The sequence below is a fragment of the Rhea pennata genome, chromosome 13 (genome assembly GCF_028389875.1).
Source record: "Rhea pennata isolate bPtePen1 chromosome 13, bPtePen1.pri, whole genome shotgun sequence".
Taxonomy (NCBI): domain Eukaryota; kingdom Metazoa; phylum Chordata; class Aves; order Rheiformes; family Rheidae; genus Rhea; species Rhea pennata.
In genome coordinates, this window is record NC_084675.1 from 20,007,671 (window position 1) to 20,034,648 (window position 26,978).

At 39.0% G+C, this 26,978-nt stretch overlaps 1 long non-coding RNA gene across 1 annotated transcript in view; it reads right to left on the reverse strand.

The window, feature by feature from the left end:
• Positions 1 to 10,711, reverse strand: part of LOC134146135 (uncharacterized) — a 73,983-nt gene extending 63,272 nt beyond the window's left edge. Inside the window, exons 1-2 of the long non-coding RNA XR_009959787.1 lie at positions 10,230 to 10,711; positions 7,821 to 7,937 (exon numbers count right to left, since the gene is read on the reverse strand). This is a non-coding gene — a long non-coding RNA (uncharacterized LOC134146135). The remainder of the gene's footprint in view (positions 1 to 7,820; positions 7,938 to 10,229) is intronic.
• Positions 10,712 to 26,978: the final 16,267 nt, after the last annotated feature.

A 26,978-nucleotide genomic window follows, 5' to 3' on the forward strand; every position in this document is an offset into this window, starting at 1 on the left:
AACATAGTAGTTAGTATTACAACTAGCCGCAAGGAGGCTTAGACTGGAAATAAATAATAATAATAATAATAATAAAAAGATTTAGGATGCTTCAATTCTGAAATGAAAATACCTTTCCTGGACAAGTATTTTCAGCACTCACATGAAAAAAGAGACTGCAGATCACTGCCAGGATGTTTTATAAGAAGAGGGTGCACAGCTCCTCTTTGGTTCTCTGAGAAACATTTCCTTCAGGAGATAGTTCAAGATTTTGGTTTTTCAAACACACCACACACAACTCTTCTTTCAGCCATCCTCTCGTGTCTGGCTCAAGAGAGCTCCAGCTCAGGACGCCAGTGGCTTTGGATCTCAGGCTGAGGCACCGAGCTTTCACTGGGAGCATTTGAGGTGACCCAAGTGTGTCACGGAGGGATACAACCAAACACAGTCAAGGCACCTCTCATTAGCCAGACTGGGTATGCTCTTAGCCCACCCCCACTGCAATGTAAAACATGTTTGCTCAAGCCATCTTTGGTAGAGAAATCATACTGCAGAAGGACTTCCAATTTGCACAGTCATGCAGTAAATCAATGACAGAATTAAAACATGTAGCTTCATATGCAGAATATCAACTCTATATCCTGGATTTGCTGACCTGTAAGAAATGTGGAAACATAACTGTGCTGTTACTACAGGTTGGGTTTGCAGGGTTTTTGTGTGTGTGTGTGTGTGTGTTTGTTTTTTTTTTTAATATATATATTTTAAGCAGCAGACTGCTTTTAAGAGCAATCAGGGCTAGGCTGTGGTTTTGACAGCAAGGTTTCTAAGGGAGAGACTGCAGAGGGGATGTATCACAGAAGAAGCAGCCTAAGAAATCTTTCCAGCACCTGCATTCAATGCCAGGTGGGTACAAAATGAGGTTGAGTTAGTACTCTGGCATTTGGTTGGGCTGGAGTAAATAGCTGCAGAAGATCCAGGGCAACAGTCAGGCTCAAGTCTTCCTGTGCTTTCCCCATCAGTGAAGCAACCAGATGGTTTTTCTCCCTTGTGCTTCAGTAAAGCAGTTTCTCGGGAGGAGTTTAGTGTGTTTTCGAGACAGACTTCTTTTCTATTTTTTTTATTCTGTCTTGCTGGGAGGATGGTGTAGGGAGCATTTAAGTAAATAACTAAACCATGATGGGGAGGGTGGAACAAGTGACATTTCTGGCTTCTCTTTACAGTCATCTGTCAAGACTCAGGTTACAGAGAATCAGAAAGCTTGATGTAATAGTAGTTCAGTGTCCCTGTAAGACAGAACTTCTCACTGTGACTGGCTCACTGTCAATTTATAACCTGGAGCATAAAATCTTTAAAATCCTCTGTAATTTTTCAACTGCAAGGGATTTGGGGATCTTATCAGTGAAGAAATAATATTGTTAAGGTTCCTCTCTTGCAAGTGTTCCAGTCTTCATTTCAAATTCATGGGCTCACTGTGTTAGTTGGATTTGTCTAATATTTTAACATTTCCAAAGGTGAGAAATAGAAATTGTCAAGGTTGTGTGCTGCCAGGGCTAGGCGTCTCAGAGTCACCTGAGTTACAGCTGGAGGTACAGCTACGCATAAACATTCCTACCTGTGTGACATTAATCAGCATACTTTATTAAAGGATATAAGAACATTGCTTAGCTAGTACATCTAATAAAGGAAGCTGCCTGACGTGCCGTGTATTCCAATAGTGTATTCCAAGTGACGGCCTCGCTGCCCTGTCACACTGATAAGGGCCTGTCACATCCAATATTCCAGCTCCAGAACTGGCCCCTGGTTCACGATTCAGAGGAGGAAAGTCTTTCCACCTTGGCTCTGCATTGAGACAGCACTTACTCGCCTCTGCAATCCACTGCACTTCCAGCTTCCCTGCTTAAATTATACTACATGAAATGTTATTATTTTTACTAGAAGGATGTTGTCATAAGATAACCCAAGTTTTGTTTAAATTCATCCATTGTGATTTCCTGTGCCAATGAGTTTCCTCAACCAGCTACATATTGTGCATACAGAACATGAACTTTCCTCTCTTGGTTGCCTTAGCATCAAGCCGTAATATTACTAAGCATTTTGTCTAGAAAGAAAGCCAAGATGAGCTGTAGTGCTGATACAAGCCATGCAAGTTAGATTAGTTGCAGTAAAATGCTACATATTATTATTGCAGGGACTCTTTAATATCTCCAAGCTAAATACATTGACAAAAAGGATTATTATATGGTAACTTATAGTCATGTTTACCACATCACCACCTGACCATGTGAATAATAATGTCTGTTGCTGCTGTAACCATTCCAGTAAAGCTGCAAATACATTCTCCTACAGCTCATCAACTAAAATAACATCTACATCCGTGTTTCTCGAGAAATGCAGCATTCAAAACTTAACCTTCTGAAACCAAGCCAGCAGCCTCCAAACAGAAGGGAATCAAATGCTAACCACATCATCTCACTCAGGAAAAAGGTTATTATTAAATGTTTTCATATATATTTAATCTAGAAATGGATTCAACGTATTAATCAAAGCTATATTCTGGCTAGTCTCCGAGCATTGCTCACTGTAGCAATTCTGCTCTGTATACATGTGCAGAGAGAACACAAAAGGTCTTGGCATTTGAAAGACTGATAAAATTTAATTTGTATGTTTGTCTGATAAACACTTCAAAGATATCAAAATGTGGGGAAAAAATATTAGACTTGAGAAACCATATGGCTAAGGCAGAGTACATCAAACTCCCCCATGCAAATCGAGCCTGCCTACTCGCCGGAGATGGCATATTCCAGAAAATGCAGGTGTGACCCAGGGCAAACAACGTGGCTGGGAAGACCCCAGTTCCTTTTAATGGGCCGGGGAGGCAATCTTCAGGCAGCATGTGAGGAGCTCAAATTATACTCCTATACTAGAATCCTTGTTTCTTTTATGGTTACTGCTTTATTCAAAGGAGGAGGGAAAAAGATGCATGACTGTCTTCTAAAGAGCAGTTTCAAACAAGTGAGTAGCGGGTGTTGCTGCTACATTGGTGTTAAATGCCGTAATAAATTGGGGGTGATGTAATTTGATTTGACTTTGGTGATATCTAAGGGAAATGAAAATGAAGTTTGCAGGAAATGTGTCAATTCCTCATACAGATCAAAGCGGAGTGATTGTTTTGGTAACAATGATATAGTTTGCCATAAACATTTCTGTTGAGAAAGTATTATTATGTTATATCACTGCAGTGAATAGCATGAGAAAATGTAATAGTAGAAATTAGTTTTATGAACTATGTTGTTAAGGATAAAGAAATGGTATCTGGGAGGAGGAGTGGGAGTTGTCTGCGTGTGAACACAGTGCAGGAAGCTGTGTACAGAAAGATACTCCAAGTAAAAATCAATGAAAAGATTCCCCTGTGGAATCCGAATGGAAACAGAAGAACAGTGAAAAAAATAAAGACATTAACAAAATGTAATCTTTAAGGTACTGCTTTCTTTATCTGTTTTTACAGAATAAATAGAACTAACATTTCTCCTCACTGGTGATTCAAGCTTCCAGCCATTTTCCTTGGCTTGTTCTGCATGTCTGAATAATATGAAACCTAACAAAATATATTAAAAAGAGAGAAAATAAACAAAACTGTTCAGACCCTATAGTTATGGCATAATTCTGTCAGCCTTCAGATTTCCAGGAGCAAAAGCTGGCAAATGCTTTTATATTACACATTACACACTGACGTGCATCTACATAAACACAGCACATTAGCAAAGCCTTCTGGTGTGTAAAGTATATTTTTGCTTGTTTTAGAAATATTCAGGTATTTCATACAGAGAACCAATTACATCCCAGCGGATTAAGAATAAAAGGGACGCAGCATGTACAAAGTCTCATTTTTCTGAATGAATAGGAAGATCAGCTGTCTGCGGCCTGATGCTCACAAAGCCCAGAAGTCTGAGGAGTCATTTACATAGTCCTGCATACCCATGAAGCAGGGGAGAGGATGGGCAGGATATCACACGAACCACCAGAAACTGCCCTTAGAAAAGATCGTCTGGGCTTCCTGCATGACCACACTTTGATATGAAAATGATTTTTGAGGAAAAATATTGTCAGGGAAAGGCAAGGGAAGTCAGATAGCCTCAGGCAAGGGGGAGTAGCTGGGAGGGTCTGGTCTCCTGGAGCTCTCATGTTTGGAAAGAAGCCATAACCAATACAGATGAGAAAGCAACAACAACAAAAAAAAAAAAAAAAAAAAAAAAAAAAAAAAAAAAAAAAGCATCTTAGCTGAAGACAGTCTTTGCAAAATAGGGCTGCTGAGCCTGTTGAACATGCTTTCAGTATGCTGCTCTATTGATTTTTTTGAAGGGAAAATAGGAAAATACCAATAACTAATTCATCTCATTGCCTTCAGGCAAGCAGAGAAGCGAACTCTTGTGATAGAGAAACAGGCTTTGTAGAATCATGATGATGCCATGTCTTAAAATTTCATCGTAAACTCAGTGTAAGCCTACTTCTGCCGGGTCAAATAGTCAGACAGGCTCTTGCTGCCGTGGGAGGGGCTCTTTGCCAGGCTGACTGTGGAATTCAACAGGTTTCTCTGAAATTGTCAGGTATGTTTTCCAGTAGAGCTAATGAGCAGATAAACACTTGGAGTTTTGTCCTCAGCTTTATTGAAAATAGGCCCTTCTGTTATTTACTTCTATCTGTCTGACATCAATATACCAACAAACTAACCAGCTGTCCCAAAACCTACTAAATCCTTTCCAAGAAAAAAACCTTAAGTTATCAGGATGCCAACCTACAACAAAACATGCTCTTTAACTTAAACAATTCAGCTGAACCTTCTTAAAAAGAACTATGGATGTCATTAAACTGGGCAAGTTACCAAAATATTGCTATTCCTAGGACACATCCAGCACATCATGGCTTAGAACAACCTATAAATCAACAGCTCTTAAGAAACAAGGAGCAGCACAAAGTCCAGCGCACTCAGTAGCTCAGTTCTCTTTAATCATTCCTCCACTTTCTGATTGTGGAAGTTGATCTATGTACTTGGACTTGCCAGAAACAGTAGCACAGATTCACACTATGGTATTAATTGTAAAAGTATATATATTGGAAATAGTTTTAATGTGGATTTCAAACAAAAAAGACAGATAACTGGCTCATGGAAAAAAGCTTCAAGGAGTGAAAACAAATTCAGATAACACTTTTTTGCAAGAAAGAATTCCCTTTCAGGAAATTTCTGAACAACCCCACCTCTGGTATGTCTTACTTCTTAGTTACCTTTTTTTCCCTCTTTCTGTTCTTCCAGGTTAATTTTTCACATGCGTCATGCTCTTTTCTCTTTCTTGTGGCACATAAGCGTCACTCATGGCAGCCTACAGATTTTGTAATTCGCTCTGTGTTACGTGCATTGTCTAATACGGAATATAACCAGCAACCCTGGAGAATAGCAATATCTGGGTCTAACGTGCTCGAGAGATGTTCACTGCTGTTTAAACTGAAAATAAGAGCTTGCTGCATCTCTAGGTGAGCTATTCAGTTTAGGATACCTTAGATAAAAATCCCATCCCCTCTTAGTGAGCTTAACTCTCAAAGGCTTTCTTTGGACTAGGATTTCATGAAAGAAAATAAGGAAAAACAAAATGATGTTATGATACACTCTAATTACTGAAACTAATTAAAAATAATGCATTTATTTTTTTTAAAAAAATATCAGTAAGTTACAGCTCAAGAAAAATACATAAAGACCAATTGGCAGTCAGGTAGCTGTCCTTCCGCTTCTCTGGTGTGACAGAAGGCCCAAGAAATATCTTTGTGGAAAAAAAATCGTCAATAACTTTCCCAATCAAGTACAAATATATCTGTCAATATGTGAGCCGGGCCCACAGTCACAACGTCACCAATGCTAATAGGATTCTGACTGAAAGGACAAAATACAAGTTGTGGCAAAAAGACAGTACTTGAACCATTTTCTGAAAGGTAATGCAAAGCAAAAAAAAAAAAAAAAAAAAAATCACGTGGCTCATTTAATTCATTATCAAAACCCAGATACAGATACAGCTGTAAATGCAAACGTATGTTCCTTCCTTTCGAAAAAAATTAAAATATGACTTTTATGTATTAAAAGTATTTTAGTATGACAACTGTTTATTATTCTGGACTGAAAGCATTATGAAACACAAATCGAATGTTCTTTCTTGTTTGTTTACAGACACATAGGCACACACTGCCTTTCACGTACCAGTCAGATAAATGTCATGGTGTGGAAACATGTTGTTTATTATCTAATTTCTGGTTTTATTCTATGACTGGAATGGTTAATGCCTATCAAATTAGATCCTTTACTTTTACAGCATGTCCATGACAGGTTCTTTTGCTAAAGGAAACATCAAACAATTTCTCAATGTGACCTATTGGCCACCCAATTCCCATGACATCATTGGCCAGTGTGGTCACAGGGAAGAGCGTGATTCCAAACTGGAAGATGTCTTAGACACTTCTGCCCCTGCAAGACTTCTGTGTATGCTCAAGAAGGAAAAAGAAAAAAAAAATCAATCCCATTTTAGCAGCTGTGTGGTCAGGATTTAGCCACTGTGAGACACGTGTTCATTCTTACCCTTCCCTCCATAAACATCCCAATATGAGTCACCTCCAGCTGAGCATGTTGCTCTGCCCCTGAATTCCTTTGCTCACTCACAGCCTGACAGCTGATGCAAATTGCATCACTCAGGACACCTCACATCAGCTGAAGTTTTTCACTTCTGTGTTTCAGAGCTGGTAACTTTTATAAGCCACAGGCTTCGCTAAAGCATTATGCAAATTGCCTTTAAAAAAGAAAAGAAAAAAGAAAGAATAATTCAGCAATACCACAGAGGCCTGGATGTGGCTGTAGTTGGCAGTAGTAACCCGCGTCATACGCTCTGGCATTACAGCCCAGCTTAGGGAGTTTTTATAATTTTCCTTGCATAACAAAGGTACAAAACCAAGTCGGCACTGAACACACGAGGCTGCTGTACTGAAGGCTAAATGAGTAAACGTTGTTTTTCCTCTCTAAAGCAAAAGGGAATCGGAGGTTTCTGAAGAACTAGAAAAAGGACTCTAAAATGCATTCCTAAGACTTTCAGAGATGCAGAGCCTTACAATTCTAAAATGCTAGCTGAGTAGCTCTGTTTGAATACAAGTATCTCTTCCATTTCTAAAATTTACTTATTAAATGATATCACATAATAATTGCATTCACCTCTTCCCACAAAAGTCACTGCCACAGGCATCATATCCATTGCCTTTTTAAAGCAACCTGAAATACAGCATTTCAAGCTGGAAAAAGTCAGTTTTTCTCCTCCAAGGGAAAAAAAAAAAAAAAGACAGAAAATTCATCCAAAAAGCAAGCAAACAAAAATATGCCGGTTGCCTCATCTTAACATCAAAACAATAAACTCCATTGTATCACTATTTCTTTAAAAATAAGAAAAAAATAAGAAAAAAAAAAAGACCTTCTGCTGCCTCATTGTTAGCTATTTCATGGCTGACTTACAGCCTTGAGGAAAAAAAAAAAAAAAAAAAAGTAGCTTGTTACAGAAAAATTGGTACAGCCGCAATTCAAGCAGCACAATCACTTACTCCAGCTATTATTGTGACTAATAATCATGTTTTTATTATAGCATAAGGGCAAAAGATGGATGGTGAAAATACAAAGAAAACTGTGTACGTAAATATCCTTTACTATCAATGGATGACAAAAATCCAAAATAAAAGTTATCTCATGGGAGACTGATATCTACATTAAAGGCCATTGTTAATTCCTTTTCAGTTCAAATGGACAAATACTGATTAATACTTACAGCTAACACGGTTACGTAGGTAACTTCAACAGCATTTGATCTCAGGAAACCCAGGGGAGAGGAAACCATCAGTGCCATCTCGGGCTGGTCATCTGAGAATTTCCTTTCCTTCTGTTCCTTTGAAACGCAACAGAAAATAGTGTACAGCTGGGAAGGATTCTCAGTGACAAATGTTACGTTTAGAGCTGTCATCAGCGTATACTTTCCGATATCGCTCTCCAGCGTGTGCGAAATCTCCCGAAAGCCTCTTTTGTATGCATTAGGTATCGGGGAAAGTTGACTTAGGATGAAAATATTCTGCACCAACTCTTTTCACACGTCTAGATATCAAAATATATGGCCAGACTGGGTCAAAGAGTTGTGGTTATAAAGAAAAATCTTGATCTTTTTATCATCTTATAGTGCCTAGAAAATGAACATATCCACAAATACAGGAATGTTTAAAAACTGCCTGGTAACTTGCTGCAAGATTTAAAATTGTCTACTGGATGCCAGTGCACAGATGTTTACTAGTTTCAAACTAAAGGAGCATCCCCTTAAATTCAAAAGCCTTGCTATGACCATAGAAGATAGATGGCTTCTGCTTAATGCCTTTGTAAGGATATCAAGATACGGTGTTGCTGTAAAGCCACTCCACCTACTTGAGAAAGGCCTTAATAGAAATGAGGAGTTAAGTGTTTGGTATTTTACACAATCTTTGGTGCAAGTGAAATCAGTTTGCCCGAATGAATTCACACTGGTACCCTTGTTTGGAGTCTTGGGCTTTTCCCTTTCTCAGTTTTCAATTTTAATGCAGATCAAATAGTCATTCCTTTTACTATTAAGAAAGAGAAGTTCTGCAGTTGGGCACAAATTAGCAAAAAGAAATAACCTCCAACATCCATTACATTTTGCTAATTTTTCTTTAATAAGCCTCAAACATTCTGCTCTGAATGTTAAAAAAAACTCACATGTTTAGTAGCTACATTTCTCAGACAAAATGTTTTATTTTTCAAAGTGATTTTTCAGTTAGAAACATCAATTAGATATTTCAAAAATTTTTAATTACTCAAAGGAAATCTAATTCATAACAGGCAAAATGCAATGATTTCAAATGACTTTTTTCAGTTTACTAAGGAAATGTCAAATTTCACTGTGAGGAAGAGGGCTAAATTAATTTCTTTTTCTATTTTTTAAATATCAAAATGTAAATTTAGAAATTCATTATTTACATATTTGACTTTGATTCGATTTTCTCTTTCCAAAAGAATAGCAAGAAGCCTGGAAAGAAATATAGCTTTCTTGATATTTAAAGAGTTATGGCACATAATAACTGCATTTGAAAGACATATGAGTTTCATATACAAATTGGAGTTCAAACCCAACTGAAAAACTGTTTAAGTAAAAGGGTAATTCTGAATGTATTCAAGGGACTATGGATCTTGTTCTTGATTCCAACTTCACTCTCCAACTGCCTTGTGTCTTAAGACTCACTGGTAAAATCAGAGTTCAAACACCTTCTTATTCCCTTGCAGATGCCCACTGTTCCTACAGCATCGGTTCAGGAGCATCAATACGTGTGGTGCAGAAGCTCTACTGCTTCGTGCTTCGGTAACAAAACCACTAAACTGTGCAGATACATTTTTGTCCTGTCCTTGTTTCTCTGCCCCCACTCATCTCTCCACAGGATATTGCTGTGATTGCATTCCATTTCTGATAACTGAACAACCCAAACTAAATAAGGGGAAAAACATGAACACTGAAGAGAAAACACCTGTGGTCCCTATTTTTCAAGCAATAGCTGTCACCAGAGAGGCTGGGAGAATTAATCTGCAATAGTCTCGAATGATGCAGCCCTCCTCGGCTTTCAGAGGACGCATGTTATCACAGGGCAACCTCATCTGAAGCTCTCCAGTTCTTCCATGCTTTTGCTTTTCTCTTGCAGGTTCTCTGCTTCACTAGCACTTAATAATGTCAGGTTTAGAAACGTTACCAAATGGAGACAAACTCTGGCTCTTACTTAGCCGTCTCTTCAGAGAAGGCTTTAGAAAGAAAGTAGTGTCCCTCTGTTTCTGACCTGCCGATTGTAGAGTTGGAAGAAAACATAGCCAGAGCTCCAGAGCACTGTGTAACACACCATATGCTCCAGCCTAGCCCCAGTCACGTCTATACGGTGTGATGGGTGAAACAGGTAGTGGAGCCTGTTTCCCAACCTGTGGTCTCACTGTGGAGATTTTTCAGTATAGACTCTGGTTCGGTCAAAAGCAAGCTAAATCCTGTTCTCTTTATTTTCACTGAAATACCACTCACATCAACGCTCTTCTAAAATAATCATCAGTATCAGTCGCTACATGTAGTCAGGATGAAAAGCATACTACAGAATCAATAATAACAGCATCCATGTCGAGTCACAAATTAAAAGTCTCTTACCTCAGAAAAATCAAGGACCTCTCACTCTGCTTCTTTTAACTCAGCCAAAGGGAATAATTCAAGGCCCAGGTGTGCAATGCTAGGGAAAGGAAAAGAAAAGTGCTTGTTATGTGAAGCAGGTGTTGAATATTGTCGTAACTGAGGCCAAGTTAATAACATTCTAATGAGTAGTAATAAACAGCCAAAAGCAATAAAAAAGGAGAAAATAATCTCCAGAGCAATCATGCTGTACTTAATATATCCTGAGAGCAAAGGACATTATTGAAGTGGGTGGGGGAACTATGTATGAGTAGAGTAGTGCATCTCAGGATAATTTATGGCTGTAAAATAGGGGAGATTGAAGACTATAACTCAAGAAGACTGTAACTCAAAATTTTGTTAAAAGTGGTGAGCCTCCTAAAATCAGCATGCAGCATATCCATGATTCCCCAAAGCCTTTGGTGTTAGCTGGCATAAACAAAAATAATTCTGCATCAGCTGTTTGTCTCCTTTGATGTTTTGTTCTCAGCCAGACAATGTATAGGACCTGAGCCCAGACAAGGGGTGTAAAAGCACATCTTCACAACGTGCCTGTGCTGCTCAAACACCTCCTGACAATCAACAGGGATTATTTGGGTAAAACATCTTTTACATTAATTAAGGTTTATTCACAGCAAAAATAAATGACTCCTGCCTGTAAGCGGGTTTATAAGGGAAAATAAATAAGACAGGAAAGGAGGCTGTCCAAGTGCAAGTCTGATGTACACGCACACCTGAGGACCACATGTACCCATACAAAGGATTATGCTGCTGCAGGAGGTAAAAATAGATGGAAAATCAATGTATATAAGCAAAAGGTTTTGTAAGTCGGAAGACTTTTGAAGGCGTTTCCAGCTTAGAAACATTTGCACTTCTTCACAGAGATGTGCACAGTGGATCCTGAATGCAATTTTTCCACATCAGCTTTTGCCTAATGGTGAGGCACAGGCCGGGGTGGTTTTGTGCCTTCGTGTTTTCTCATGGGCACATTATGGTTCACACATCAGTCACTTTGCACGTAAACCCAGACTGCAGCACACAACACCTGCATCTAGAAGGCAAACACCAAAACACGCGTTCATCCACAAGCCCTCCAATTTATAAACGCAGGGTGTTTAGAAAGCAGGTTGTAGGAAAGGGTCTTTGTTTTTTGCTTGGTAGCACGTGGTTTAATTTGACATTGCTACAGTCCACAATATCTGTGGCTTGTCTTTCTTTTCTGCACTTCACAAACAAAAGCTCTATTAGTCATTAAAAGAAATGCAAATGTAACCTGCTTGGGCAAAGTATAGTTCTTATGGGGTCGGGGAATTACCTACCCTTGTGCAACAGATAGTTGTCTTCAAAGAGAGTCTGACCCAAAGGCTATGGAAATCACTGGTGATAGCTCATTAATTTCAGCTTGTTTTAGATCATGATCTATGTGGAAATAAATACATCTATTCTAAAAGTGGAAGGGAGAGAGGAGCAAGGAGGCTGTTGTCTGCCTTTGTTCTTTCTGTAACTCTCACATTTATACTGCCGTGAACAAATATTCTGACATCTCCAGCTGGCAGTGAAAAAGAACCATTTTCCTGGTAAATAAAAATTGGTCTTTCTTTCTTGCTACACAAAATTAATTTGATTTGTATGTTGTCTGCATGATTTGAACCGTGTTAAAAAACCCACAGCAGACTGTTTCACCAAACCTGGCATCCGTATATACCACCTGTTGTAAAAGTTGCATATTTTTGTTGTAATTAATGTACTTACTATTTAGCATGTATTTCAGACGTGTATTTCAGTGGACATTTCAGATCTTGCTTTCAGCTCTGATTTATCCAGAAATTCCACTTTTTATCCTCAATATATTGCTGATAATAACAACAAAGAAACTGCTGCACTGCTCTAATGCTGACTCCTGGCTGCCATATAATATAATAAGACAGCTTGCTTTCTGTGCTGTTTTAGAGTTTAGAGTTTTCATTGTCAAGTGTCTGCAAAAATCTCTAAGCTTTCTCTGGTCAGAGTTTTGAGATCCTGAATATGGGTCTTTCTCAGTAACTTCGGGGAGAAGTCAAGGTGCTCAGAATTTCTGGAAACCAGGACGCTGTATTTATTGTTGACTTTTCAGCCTATTTCATCAGCTAAACAACTGGAACCAGACCCTGCAACTAACCATATCCCTGTTCTTGCACAGAGCCAGCAGCGCAGGAAGAATCTCATCAACCGCTCTTTGAGCAGTGCACCAATGCAAAAGTTTTGACTATGTATTTAATGGTTATTTGCCCAAGGAAATGCCCAAATCCCATACGCAACATATTAGTTAGGGAGGGTTTTCCAAGTCATTGGTCCAGCTCCTATTGCCATACTACTTGATTTTAGCTGTAAAGATCTGAAAAGAAACCTAAATAAGGATTCTGAGCTCAGTCAACAGCTATTTGGACAGAGAAGGCATGTAATTATATGCACAGTTTTCCTAATGCTTAGGTTTTTGCCTTTACTCTGCTCAAAGATGTTTTATGAAAAGGAAGTGAACTTTACTACTATGTTTCAAAGTATCATTACATTGCTGTTATCACTAAAGCAGAATACTTTTTCATAACTGAAAAAATGATTTAGGAACTAAATAGCTTGAAATGGTGTCATATCTTATCCTAACACCACCTAAAGATGCATCTGTACTACACATACTCATTTTCCAAGAAACTGTGTAAAAAGTGACAGCAAAAATATTTAAAGAGAAATGAGCCCACTGGAAAAGTGTTAAAATACAGCGAAGGTAAACGTAATTGTTTTTAAACCTAATGTTTTTGTAAGATAAATTCAACATTGGACAGGCTCTTTAAAAATCAATTTGCACTTTCTTCCTCTATAAAGATTTATCCCTGAGAAAAAAAAATCCATTAGTATTAAAGTGCTTAAAAACTTGGCAGACTATCTCCAAAGGCATCAATTTCTAGTGCTAATTACCACTAATTATTCACTCAGCAGTTGTAAGTTGCATTCAGTCCCGGAGGGTGGAAGAGAGATTTGTCTCTCTCCAGTGTAGCATGTTTCATATATTTGTTTTAAGAGATTTCCCATTCAGACACCAAAATAGTGAGGTGACTCTGAGATTTGCAGAACTTCCCTGTCTGTTACCAGGAAGAGATCAAGATTTCCGCCGGCGGTGTCCCATACGTATTCCATATCCATATGTATGTAGTACTCCATAGAGTCTCGGAGCTTCCTGCACTTGGGATGAGGGTTTGCATCTCGCACGTCTTTCTGCCACGTGGTAGAGATTGGATCCCATATGTTGTTTCAGTGCCTCTGCGGATCTAATTTAACAGGTTTCTTGATTGCTCAGGCTTAAAGGTCTGGTGTCCAACCCGGCTGTTAAACAGCTCTGCATAAATAAATCAGAGCTTATTATTCATGACTGCAGTTACCAGAGAAGCTATCACAACCTAGGTCTTCAGTGCTCCTTACATCTGGACTCACACCAGACCCCCCACGCTCCTTGAAACCTGCTCCTTTAAGCAGCATGAGCAGCTAAGACACTTAGCTCTGCTCCGCACTCAGCTGGTTTTCCCCAAGGTTAGTCAAGACAGAAGCTTAGAAGAACAAAACTTTTCAGGGAATGAAGATTGTGAAAAGGCTTAGTTACAAACAGGAAATTATATCATTTGGGTAATTTCAACCCAAACAAATTACATTAGTTTTCCCGAATTTTAAAAGTTTGTCTTTCTGATGGAAAATTAATCTGAAATGGCCTTTTCTGCTTAAAAAAAAAAAAAAAAAAAAAAAAAAAAAAGATAGTAAATGAATCTCTGTGTTCTGAGAAAAACATTTCTTTAAATGTCACAATTTTCCAATTTCTCCTTTTAAACACTTTATGTCTCTGCATTTTGTTAGCCAGTCAAATAATACTAGCCAAAAAAAGAAAAAAAAAAAGGAGATTTAAGTTTCTTGATGCAAGGAGGAAGGAAGACGGGGCAGACTAGAAAAGCTGTTGAGAAGAATATTAATGCTGCATGACACCCCCTCTGCTCAAGAAAAAAGATAGATGTGTGTGAGAGAGACAAGCAATAAAAGGTCAGTAATGAAAGAAATATATCACTTGTAGAATTGACTAGGCTTTACTTGAGATTTATAATCCATTCTACATGTAGTAATTTGTGACTCCTGGAGACATACTGCCTATTAGACATGATATTTTTGTAGAGTACCACCCAAGAATAAAATACAGGAAACACGAGCTAACTCACTCTTTCCTTGTGCTAATTTTTAAATAATATTCTGCCTTTGTTCCAGAACGTTTTGCTCAATACCATTTATTCCCAGTGAACAGACGGGAAAAACAAGACCCAAGGTATAAAATTATTTGTTCAAAAATTACACAGTGAGTCAATAAAAGAGGCCGTGAGAGAATTTGCCTGATTCCCTAAGGCTCCTGATTCCTGTGTTCAGCATAGCACGTCACAGCATCTAGGTGTCTCTGTAACTTTCTCAGATCTACAGAAGTTTGTGCATGTGTGCAGTCCTACCTTGTCTATCAGAGGACAATCTAGTCTTAGCACCCGAGGCCTCTGGTTTTCAAGAGACTTAGATGCTTTTCAAAATCTTGGTATAAGTTTTAATAATTTATCCAGCACAGCCCATCTTAGCTTCAAAGGCAAGATCACAGCACAAGGAGATACTGTACTATAAACTTTTAAGAGGCCAAAAGTAGTGTGGCATGAATTTTGCTGTCCATGGGATGGACAGGACCCATGCTTGCAGCCCTCCAACTGATTAGGCTTTACTTGAGATTTATAATCCATTCTACACGTAGTAATTTGTGACTCCCGGAGACACACTGCCTATTAGACACGATATTTTTGCAGTGTACCACCTGAGAACAAAATACAGGAACAGTGAACAAAAATGCAGCAGACAGTACTTTGCAGGAACTCTTGCAAAGCTCATTGTTATCACAGTTATGATTTCCTGGTGCTTCATAGTAGTCCTAATAAATCAAAGCCTTGGCTGATACAAATTGCCAGAGTACCAGTGACTGCACTGGAGCTGTGCTGATTTACAACAGCAGAAATCAGACCCGCTGACTGTAGTGAAAGCATCAGCAGAGTATGCAGCCATTCAACAAGACTAAAGGCACATTTAATACCTGAGCACTTGGCAGGTTTATTAGCTTGGGCTCAGCACTCTGCTAATACAGTAACAATTTCTGGTGAGCTCAGACCAAGGTAGAACAAACTTACATCTTAGAGCCTCTGGAGGTCAAACTCTTGGCTCCACACTATGCTAGGTAAAGGTTCACAAAGTGTATCAGAATGTCATTCTAAAGCTCTAATTCACTACTTTTTCATAGGTCTAAGTAGTCATATATTTAGATTTTAATTAAAAAAAAAAAGAACAAATAAAATGGGGTAAAAGAGCTATGAAATTTCACAATTTCTAGTAAATGATGACATTTTATTCCTCACGTCACGATACGCCCAGGGATGCAAGTGGTGGCACCAAACCATTGTCTTCATTTGGAATTTGTGAAGGAAGAGCTTACAGGATCTGATACAGAATAACGTGCAACTTGGGTGGTCTTTTTTTATCTTCCTCTCTTTACCTCCCAGCTGTTAGACCACACTTTTTAGAATAACCGTTATGTTTTTCTTTGCCCCTTGGCTCAGAGTGAAGTATGTCTTGCCTTGTTAAAGAGTAATTAGGATGTGCTATTAATCATTTCATTAATAGGAAAGGACCATAAGTGACTCTTGAGGGTTTTGAAAGTCCTTATTGAAAGAAGGAAAGATGGAATCCGTTATGGCTTATAATCCCTTATGGATACGACATTTTTTGTGCATTCTGTGGGACTGTTTTTTAATTAAAGATCTCTATACTTCTGGTTCTGGTCAATGTGGTCTGGTCAGTTAATGTGATTACATAGATTAAACTTAAGGAATTACTCTAGTCGAACAGACACCTCCCCTCTGGCAAACTGGAAATAGAAATCTACTATCTACAGAACTCAGATATAAGAAGTTGCTCTCCTAACATGTTCACAACTTCCCTTAGCAACATTTTATTTTTCTATAGGACCTTAATTTGTTGTCTTGGAAAAGCTAGACTTTCACATGTTTTATGTGCTCAACAAACACAGTTTTCAGGGGGTTAATTATTTTAAAAGACTGATTTTTTTAAATAACTGTTTCTTACACAGTTTTTTCTCTTGCTCTGTTGAGCACTCTAAAGCATGTCATAAAGGACCAAACTTATAAAAGTAGTGAAATTGCATATAAGCCCTATGGACCTGAATGACAAAGATACAATTTAACTTGGAGTTTAGGGCTATGGGGACTTTCTCTAAAGAAAATAGAACCGTAGAACATAATTTGAAAGCACCATAACAAATGCAATTTAGCTGATACTGACGTGATGTGAAATTCTATAAAGCTTCTCAAGGACCCAATTAAAATCTAGCCATATCTACCACATATTTGCGATCTACAGATTCCTGCCTATTTCTATAGGGCATCACAAAGAAAAATAATAAAATAATAAATTAAAACAACGAGAAATTTCATTCTTAGGATTAAGTACGGGCTTAAAGAAGGGCATAAGGACGGGAAACTGTGTGACCTGCCGCACTCCCACTTCATTGCAGCCTAGTAGTCCATTTGCAACTTGATCAAAATGTGCATGCGTTGTGCTAGCCAATGCAATTCATGCAAATAATATAGATGTCAGATGAGTCTGGACTTGAAAATAGGCTCAGAATTGGCCTGTTGCTCCGTTGTGCTGACTCTTAGCTAACATTGCTTCAGATCTGCAAAAGCTGACTTTCAAGAACATTTCTACTGAAATTTGCATAAAGAGACAGGCTTACACCTTCAGTGAAGACAATCCACTTTGTACAGCCAGAAGTAGTCATCAAAGCTACCAGAAATATCTTCCCAAGTTATAGCTAGGAGGAGAAAGGTGTTCCCTAAAATACAAGGGGAATCTGCTTATGGTCCATACAGTCCTTTTCTCCTGGAAGCTCATAATGACCACTGATTGTTGATGAAAGATTTGTCATTTTCACTGCATTTATAGATGAAAATGAAACTTTGTTTAACTTGCTACAGAATGCCCATGTTTACACTGAATCCTCAAAAAGCTGTCAGGACAACTACTATCCTGGCGTTAAATTGAATTAAACTCCTCTGTGAGCCTCATAAAATTTTAGCACTGGCCTGTGCCTGAAAGTAGAAGAAGATTCAAAAATAGAACAGGATTCATCAGTCCAGAGACTGCAGGAAAATACTAAACCATGAAAGAGGTATTCATTTCAAGAGACAACCCAAATGCCGATATGAGCAGCACTTCCTCTGGGATCAATGATGAACTCTAATGTGTGGGAAAAAGTGTTAGCAGGGGCTAGCAGAAGGTAAAATCCAATGTTTAAAATACCTTTTAGTAAAATCTAACTCCAAGCCATTTGCCTCCCCTTTCCTCCTTCATTTTTATTATGTCCTATGAACAAAGCACAGCAAATGGGTTATTTCAGCTCTTTGGCAAACGGAAGAAATTAACCATTTTTTCCCTTCGCTGTGAAATATTTCAGGACCATGCACATGGACAGAAAAACAATATATCCCCAAGGAGAAAAGCCTTTTCATAAAGATTACAGTAAAGAAGACATCAGACATGAATCCAAGGTAAACATGTCTTTATCCATTATAGGGTCCTGCTCATGCCATGAGCCTAGAAGAGGACGCCATTTACCACTGCCAATCTCCGGTGCTCATTAGAGATCAAGCAGCTGCCAGTGCTGGCAGCAAACATATGAGAATGAGAATCGGCTATGTGGCTTATCTCAGCTCATCCATATTAATACCTTGTTTCCACAGAGCAAAATTTAGGTGCTTCTTAAAAATGCCCTTGGTGTCATCACCTCCTAAACCTTGCCAGGTAGTTCGTTCCAAACATTTATTACTTTCAGACAGAGAAGATGCTCCCTTGTGTTTTTATTTCAATTTAAATTCCATTTGTGCTCTTTTGTCAAATTTCCTACATTGAGTTATGAATAATGCTGACATTAGCTCTGCCATTATAGAGTTTGAGCTCTTTAATTAGATTCCCTTATTCAACTTTTTTTCTGAGGTTAAGGTTTTAAACTAGTCCTTATAACTCATTCTTTTAAGTCTGGAGGCAACAATGTCAAAGCTTTACTCTCCTGTTCCTTTTTTTTTTTTTTTTTCAAGAGCCATAATATTCTTTCCAATGCAATGCCAGGAATTCCTGCTTTGATTGAGGGCTGCCCACCCATTGTGCAACCACAGTCACACACACTACAGAATTTCCCCCTTGATTCAGCCAAGTATTTGATTTGCTCTTTTATTTGTCTCACTGTAGGTCTGTAGATATGTACACTAAGAAATATCCTCATTTCTGCATGCCTAAAAGCCAGCTCTGATTTTAGGACATCTTTTTCTATTGCTCTCCCAATCCACAATGATTTTGCATCATGCAGAATTTGAACTCTTGGATTTGTTTTGTTCCTTCCGCTTTCCTCAATCTCTCTTCCCTCTCCCTGCCCTCTATACATAAACAGGCACCTAAAAATCCTCACTTTTGTTGGAAGGAAAGAAATTTGCGGGATCTATTGCTGTGTTGCTGGGCTTTAAAATTAATTAGAACCAGCTGTAGTTTGAGAAGTACCAATAAAGATGCTCTTTATGCACATATCACCAAGCAGTCTCAAGGTGTCTTATTACAGGCTCACCTTTGAAATGAGCAAGTACTATCGTTGCCATTTGGCAGAGAAACTGAGGCTGGGCTTTCAAGTGCTAGGGGCTAGGAAAGAAAGGAAGCTACCATCTGCAAGGGCAAATCTCCATCCCTGAGCTTTCTCTCAGCTTTTTCTACTTGAAAACAGCGCAACTGCAAAAATGCGAGTCTCATTTGCCATACCTGCCCTCTCAATGACAAGCATATATTCATCGTGGCCATTGCTTTTGTCTTTTTCTCTAGATGTAGATTTTTGAAGCTCTTAGAACAAATCACTCCTGTCATAGGAAACTTTTCAAGGATACCTTAAAATGTAGACAGTTAGATGCATTCGTGTCTCCGTGTGCTGGGAGTAATGCATGAAAATCTCTTTTTATGGAGAATATAACCGAGCCATTTAACTAGTCTGTCCATAAGCTATGGTAGGCAAGCCATTCCTCTACGCTATTAACCCCCTAGTGGTTTATATCTTGGTAAGTGATGCTAAGACAAGATAATGTCCAGCCTGTAAAAAATTCAATGATAATGATTCTAAATGGTGGGTATGAAGAACCAATTCCTCGGGCATTTTCTAACTCTTACAAAGCTGGGCAAGGGAGAGGGGGATGGATAAACTATACTGCCCATTGTTTCTGCAATATCCAAATCCCTGATACTCCATGGATTCCACATGCGGGCAAGATACTGCACCAAAAATCAAACTGCAATATATTATTTCAAAGTAACTTTTGAAGCGCAAATTATTTTTACATTTCTATTAAGAAGGAGGATCCTTGACAGTTTAAGAGAAGGAAAAAAACAGAGCATAGAATGATATGCTAAATCCCCCAAACAGACAGTAACAGTAATGAAAGGGGACAAACCACAGTTCTCCGGCAGAAGCAACGACAGCTGAGCGTGGCGCCAACCTTGTATGACTGCTGACTCCAGCACAGATATTCAGAAGAGGTTCAAAGTGGAGACACAAACCAGAACAGCTATGTGCAGCCACTTTGGCAGCTTGAAAAGCCATGTGGAAATGCAGAGCCTATCTGTGTCTGGCAGCCTTAATATATAAATCCATTTATATTCATTATAACCTAATCCTGCTTTTTACCTGCTAGGACACATGGCAAAAAAGGAAATGAATCTATCAAGGAGAACAAAAGCCAGTATGTGACTTCTCTCTACAGAAAGAGATGACGGGCTGAATTCCCCTCTCATGTTGGCAAATGAAACTGAATTGAGACCACCAGAACCATACCCACTTGTGAGACAGCTGAATTTGGCCCTTCACTTGCAAATAGAGAGCCAGACAATCAGATGCCACCTGCCTTCAGTGCAAGTCTGTAACACAAGGCACAGGAGATGTTTATTTGGAGGAATGTTCAGAGGAACAACTATAAAAAGGCTAAATAGAGACAGCCTGAGCTGCAACAGTGTTAAATAGGTAAATTATTGTGGAGGGGCTGGGCATTTATCTCCTCTCAGCCTCCAAAAAACTCCATCACCTTGTGTTGATTTGTTTGGACAGAAACACACGAGTCTGTTCCTTGCAATGCACCCTGGAATACTAGCAAAAGCAGAGGAAGACATTTTTAGTATAAGAATGGATATTCCAGTTTCATCTACTCACCACATTTGAGAGTGATGTGCCCTGTTACATTTTACCTGGGTTTTATACGCGTTTTTAGGAACAAAACAAGCAGGCCTGGCTTTGAACTGCACCCGGAAGAAAAGAAGTTTGTGCAGTAATTGCATAATGGAAAAGAAAAGCAAGTGCAGTTCCCCACCAGTGATGGAAAGGAGAGAGAAGACCTCAGCACAGATGGAAGGGTAGACAGAAACCACCCTCACAATGTACACTTACCCAGGTCCTCCTAAGCAAGGGCATTTCTTAGGCTGTTCTTTATTATGCCATGTCCTCTGGAGCTTTACAAGAGAACCAGCTAGTTCCTCCCTTCTACTCCTGGTAAAGTACGTTTCAAAATATTGGTGACTGCTCAGTCAAATTTCTATTGAGGTCCTGGAAATCCTTTAACGCCTATCATTTACTGCTGCTTATGTAACATGCGAGCAGCTGATTATACATCGGACACAGTTTGCTGCAGACTTATTTAATTATTTAATGCATCCACTCACAGCCACCGTGCTGTGAGTTGCGTGTGCTATTTTCTTTTAATGGGCTGTGGTTGGGCAGCAGCAAAGGTGGCCTCTGGGTTTTATTTTGTCTCAGCTGAGAAAAGAGAGCCCCAGCAGGGACCCTGCAGTGTATGCGGAGGGAAGGAAGCTGCTGAGAGGAGCAGGAGGGAGACTCAAAAGCAAGCTTCAGATGCAATGGAAAGAAAAAAGATTTCCTAGGGAATGAGAGAAAAGTGCATTGGGATTGTGCCCCAGAAGCTCCTAGAGATCGCTGGACTGAGAACAAACCTGAAAAGGGGGGCAGCTGTTGCAAAGCCATGGATCATGCACGTAAGGGGATGAATGTCTACAAACATTGTCATTGCTATTCTGCCTCACTTTTAAATTTTTCCATTTTAAAAGCACATAGTCCTAGACTCTCTTCTAATCAAACCTGGAAGCAGCATTTGTGAAGCTCTTGAGATGCTTGCTTGAAGGAAAAGAGGCAAAGACATCCAAGAAGAAGCCCATCTCCTCTGTGCTAAGTCATGAAACGAAATAAAACAAAATAAACATGTACCACTCACACTGCAGTGTGCAACTGTTTTACGCCTCCCAGTCACAAGCTCCTCAGTCTGAGCAAATAAAAATACAGGGCAACCTGTCAGAGAGGACCAGCCCCAGAAGGCAGTAGCTGGGTGGGGATCGCCACGGGATCCCGGCTCTGCAGCAGTTCTGGAGCCGTCACTCTGCCTTGAATTAGCACAGCACAGGTAGCTCGCTCACAGCTTCTCTAATCAATCAGTTATGCATACAGTCCTTGCGTATCCAGGCACATCGTATTTGAAAGTATAATTGCCACAGCAAGACAACACAAACTAGAAACATTATCAAATCTTATTTTCTCACCTCCCCCTTCCAGTCAAGAAACTGAATAATTTAGTGTGGGTTGGCAGCTCTTGATTACATTTTTGCACCTTTTAAAATTGCCTAAATGAAATTTTAAGTAATTTAAGCAGCAAGTGAAAATGACACATCTTTGTGTTTTGCTTGCATAGGAAAGAATCCTGCAAGTGTCAGTTTTAAAAAGCCTCAAATCAGATTCTCTTGCATTTTTCTTCTACAACAGTGAAAGACCTGACACTGTTCCTGGGTACAAGAAGGGAGACTGCTGATGTGCATGAGGATGATAGAGCTCAGTCAATAAAAATAAAATAAAATAAAATAAAATAAAATAAATAATAAAAAAAAGATAATGATAATTAAAAAATCATGACAAACTGACTGTGCTGCTGGGTATAACAACAGTGTGCAGTCTAACGATAGGTAAAGTTCATGGAAGCAGGGGGTTCAGATTGCTGGATCATCTATATCTTATGGGTTATTCACACCTGGATCTATCCAGGGGATTGAGGAAACTGTAATCCCTGTAATTGGCTCAGCCTTAAAATGGTGCATGCCCCACTCGTGCAAAGGGAGAAACTGTGCTGCATCCAACCTTGTTAGCTGTTACCATGAGCAGCTCTTGTGAGTAGTAGGTTTATTAGCAAGAGGACCCCGTCCTCCATCTGCAAAGTGAGATGGGAGTCTATAGCACTATATAAATGAAATCTTTAAAATTAATTACTGATTTTAAAAGTTCAGACTCTAAACAAACTAGGCAGACGCCTTGGGGATACACAGCTTGGCTCATGAAAGCCAAGCTTGGAAAGCTCATGAAAAGATTTCCAAATTGTAGCTCTGTAGTTTAATACAAGGACAGATTTCCTTGTGGCATGTCTACTTTTACAACACACATTACTGAAAAGTTAATCTGACACTTTTTTCTTCTATACAGGAGTCCTGTTACACAGGCTATGTATAGTACTTTTGCTGCGCAAATGAACTTCACTTTCCAAGCTTCAACACTTAGGGAAGACAGAGAAGGGTCCGAGCAACCGCCAGAAATAGGTCTACTGCCCTTTGCAGAAGGAAGAAATACAGGACTGTAAGCGAATGAATGCTTGCAAGATCTCTGAGTGCTTTTAAATCCACTTTTCCAGGTTGATCTCACCTTCCAGGGACTGACTTAGACTATTTTTTATTTTATTTTCTTCATCAGGTCAGGTATCCATAACACACGGTCTAGAGGGTTTCTGTAATCTAAATTGTCCTTCTACTTACAAGGGAGGTGCATAATGTGATCAATATTTTTTACTCTGTTAGAAATGAGATTGTCCAATTATGAATAAATAATGTGTATAATTTGAATATGACATGCTCAGAGCAGAAGAGAAAAGCGTTATCTTCCATACATTTTAACTCAAATGTACAGATTTTAAATTAATTAAAATGGAGGGAGAAATCACTTAAGTCTTCTAAATGAACTTGAGGAATACCTAGTGTGCTTCGTCCTTGCTATTACCTATTGATTAACAATGGGTATATTTTGAGTACAGGCTGAAAAAAAATCACTCTTGCATAAATCACATAGAATCAATGTCTCCTGCAACTGCAACATGAAACTAAATTGTGGAAAGAAGTGATCCTGGATAAATTTGGATATCAAAGAATGAAAGCAGCAATACACTCCAAGACATGCATAAGACACTGTTGAAAAATAAATGCTAGAATCTGGATATATCTAGAAAATTACAAAGTAATTTAGAAGGGCTCTCTCTCATCTCATTTTATGGTGGTCCCAACTTTTCACATGGTGAATGAATACTTGTTGTACAGACGGCCTTGGAAATTGTAGCTTCATTATAATGTGCCCTTTTGGAGCACCTTTCATTGAATGATCGCAAGGACCATTCTTGACCTGAGACTGCATAGCTATGCCTATGCTGTGAGACAGCTGTTTTTTTTTCTTTTAAGAGAAACATGTCATCAAAATAACTTCTCCTTGTTCATCATTATTATAACTAATTTTTATGCTCTGTAAAAAAAGGGGGGGGGGATTGTGTTTTATTAAGAGTAAATGGAAAGTATTCAAGAAAAATTAATAAACTTTGCTAACATGCTCTTCCTAAAAAAAACTCAAAGAAATCCCAACACAACCAAGCAAAACAATTACAAAAAGTTATATGAAATACTATTTCAAACAGCTCCAAAAGTTATTCCCATTTAGCACTAGGTAAGGTCCTTCAAAACATAAATTACACCGCGAGATGTTATCCCTGGAAATCTGATTTAGTTATTACCTTTTTCTCATATAGAAAAATGAAAAGAAACACAGAAGAAATGAATCCATCAGAAACTGAAGCATGTCAGCATGAAGCACTGACTTTTCAACTCAATTTTGCAAACAAAAAGAATGTTTAGAGAAGGCAAGAATTTAGGATTGAGCAATGAAGGGAAAAAGGCATTCATTACAAACGCCATCATGCAACGCCAGATCTGGTTAAGTACAGTATGTCACTCTCTCCACAGCTAGGTGTTACTCAGTTTAAATAGATCTGAGTTATGACAGCCATGAGCAGAAATTTTTATATAGTGCCACAGAAATATAAGCAGCCTCCAGAACACTTTCACTCATCTCCCTACACAACAACACAGCAGACCAGACTAACACAAGCGGAGGCTGGGCAAGGCCACCGTGAGCTGAAGAGCCACACTTCACTGCTCCTGTAGCAAACCCAGCACATCTCATTGGACTGTAACAGAACTTGGTGTACAAGGTAGCTTAATACCTCTGAATTTCAAAATGCACCTCATGACTTTTATGCCCTCCCTCCCCACAGCATACTTATTCCAGCCTAATGAACTATCTTTAGAGATCTTGGACCAAAGCATTCCCAAATTCCTCAACTCCAAACATGCGAAACTCTAAAGTGGAAGACTTGCTACCTCTACCCTGAGGAACATCCTGCGGGGCTCCCAGAGCTAACTCTTGTCTTGCCTCCCATTCCCACCACACACATGGTGATTGGGTCTGTCTCAAAGTCTGGTTTTTAAAATCAGGCCTTTCAGCTGGACTCATAAAGCACTCACATGTCAGAAGAGTGGGACAGCCAGAGATCACCTGGCCGCCGAGTCGGTATTTACAGTGGCTGCGTCCTTCTCCCCCATATAGGCAAAATGTAGAGAGGAGCTGCCCGCACAATACAGTTAGTGACTGAAGGGGGAAACTGAGCCAGCACAGATGATGTTCCTCCCACTGTAAGAAAAAAGAGCAATGGTTAGTAAAAATGACGGTCCCATATGTTTTGTTTGCTTAGCTTTGGCAAAGCATTCCTGCATGCATAGTCCTTTGCTTGCAGTCCATTTTCCGAGACATACTGCAGAATGACATAGCTATGAGTGTAGGTATTATTGCTGCTGAATTTCAGGTGATTCATTCCCACAAAACAGTGAGCATCATTAAACCAACTTTCAAAGTATTCCACAACTCCTCAAAAAGACCAGCACATCATATAGACTTTCTTCAAAGGACTCCCTTAGGCACTACTCAGAATTCTCCCTCGTGACAGATATTGCTGCAAACAGCAGCTGCTTTGCCTCCTCCTGTATTATCTTAGACTCAGAAAAAATGAAAGCTGTGAATCAGTCTGCTATCAGAAATCCAGAGATAATGAAACAAGGAATAATTAAGGTGCCAGAAGTACCATTTGGCACATATAAATTATAAGTAATTTTTGAACACGGGTTTTCCCAGCTCCATAAAACTTCTAGTCTTCCCCAGTGAAATCAGCCCAGTGTTGCAGCACAGAAACAGTGGAACAAGTTCTCATAAGAATTATATTCTACCCATGTTTCTGTTTTGACTTGGGAACAGCAAGGTTTCTGATGGAAGAATGAAGTAGCTTATATGTGTTTACAGACAGCTGTCTATTTGAGTGACAGACATATGTGCTGGAGCAGTGTTAAGTGCTGTCACTTTGGTTTATGGAGCAGTTGCTTTGGAAAGATTTCATTTTAATGCTAAATAAATGAGATCAAACTAAAAATAAGCAGGGCAATTAGAAAGCAATCATTGTTTTCCTTTCAATTCTAGAGCAATATTAAAGCCTGAAAGAATTGTCATGTAGACGGAGGTGTAAAGAAGACAATAACAAGACTTGTATTCAAGTTTAGGATGAAACATAGGCTCTTATCAGGGAAAGTCTCAGTATTCGCTTATCAATTTGCTTGAATGCGATTACTATGATACCTGGCAAGCCTGTCTCCTACCACATCTTGTCACCTGAAGTGCAAACATCCAATATGGGGCATTATTTGACTCAGTGGTGCAGGTCCTACAGGTGATGGAGGTAACATGAGGAATGAAATGAGTATATGTCCAGAAATACTAAAAAAGAATGTGCCGTAAGATAGGTAAAGTATATTAAAATTTCTGTCTGCCTAAGGGGGCTATGATCCTTTGTCTTTTTACCAGCAAAAAGTGACTCACACTGCCTACAAATGCAGAAAAAGGTCAGCGGGTTTTAATATTTTGCAGAGGAGATACACAGGAACAAAAGTAATTAGGTGCTTCTTATTAAATGTATCTAGGGAAAATCAAGGAAAGATTTCTGCACTCTTCGAAAGAGATTTTTTTCCCCCATTCCCAAACTGTGTTATCCCTGTGGCTTCTCTTGTAAATTCCCAGTGCCCAGCTGGTTTGTGCTCAAACAGTACATAGGAAAATATTAGCATACTCAGGGAGCCTTTTTTAAAACAGAATATTGTGGAATTTTGCAAGCAAGAAAGCATGAGAGAGAAGGAAGGGCTCTTTCAGCAAAACAAATACTTATATTAGCATTTTAGTTGGTCAGGAAAAACAAAGCAAACAAAAACCACAAATGCAAGGAAGGTTCAGTAACAAGTGACTGGTTTTCTACCTAAAAAATATTTTTATGAGGTTTTTATGTTGCAATGAAAGAAAAATGGAAGTGCTCTCTAGTCATAAGGATTATGCAGTGCTTTCCAAGAGTATGT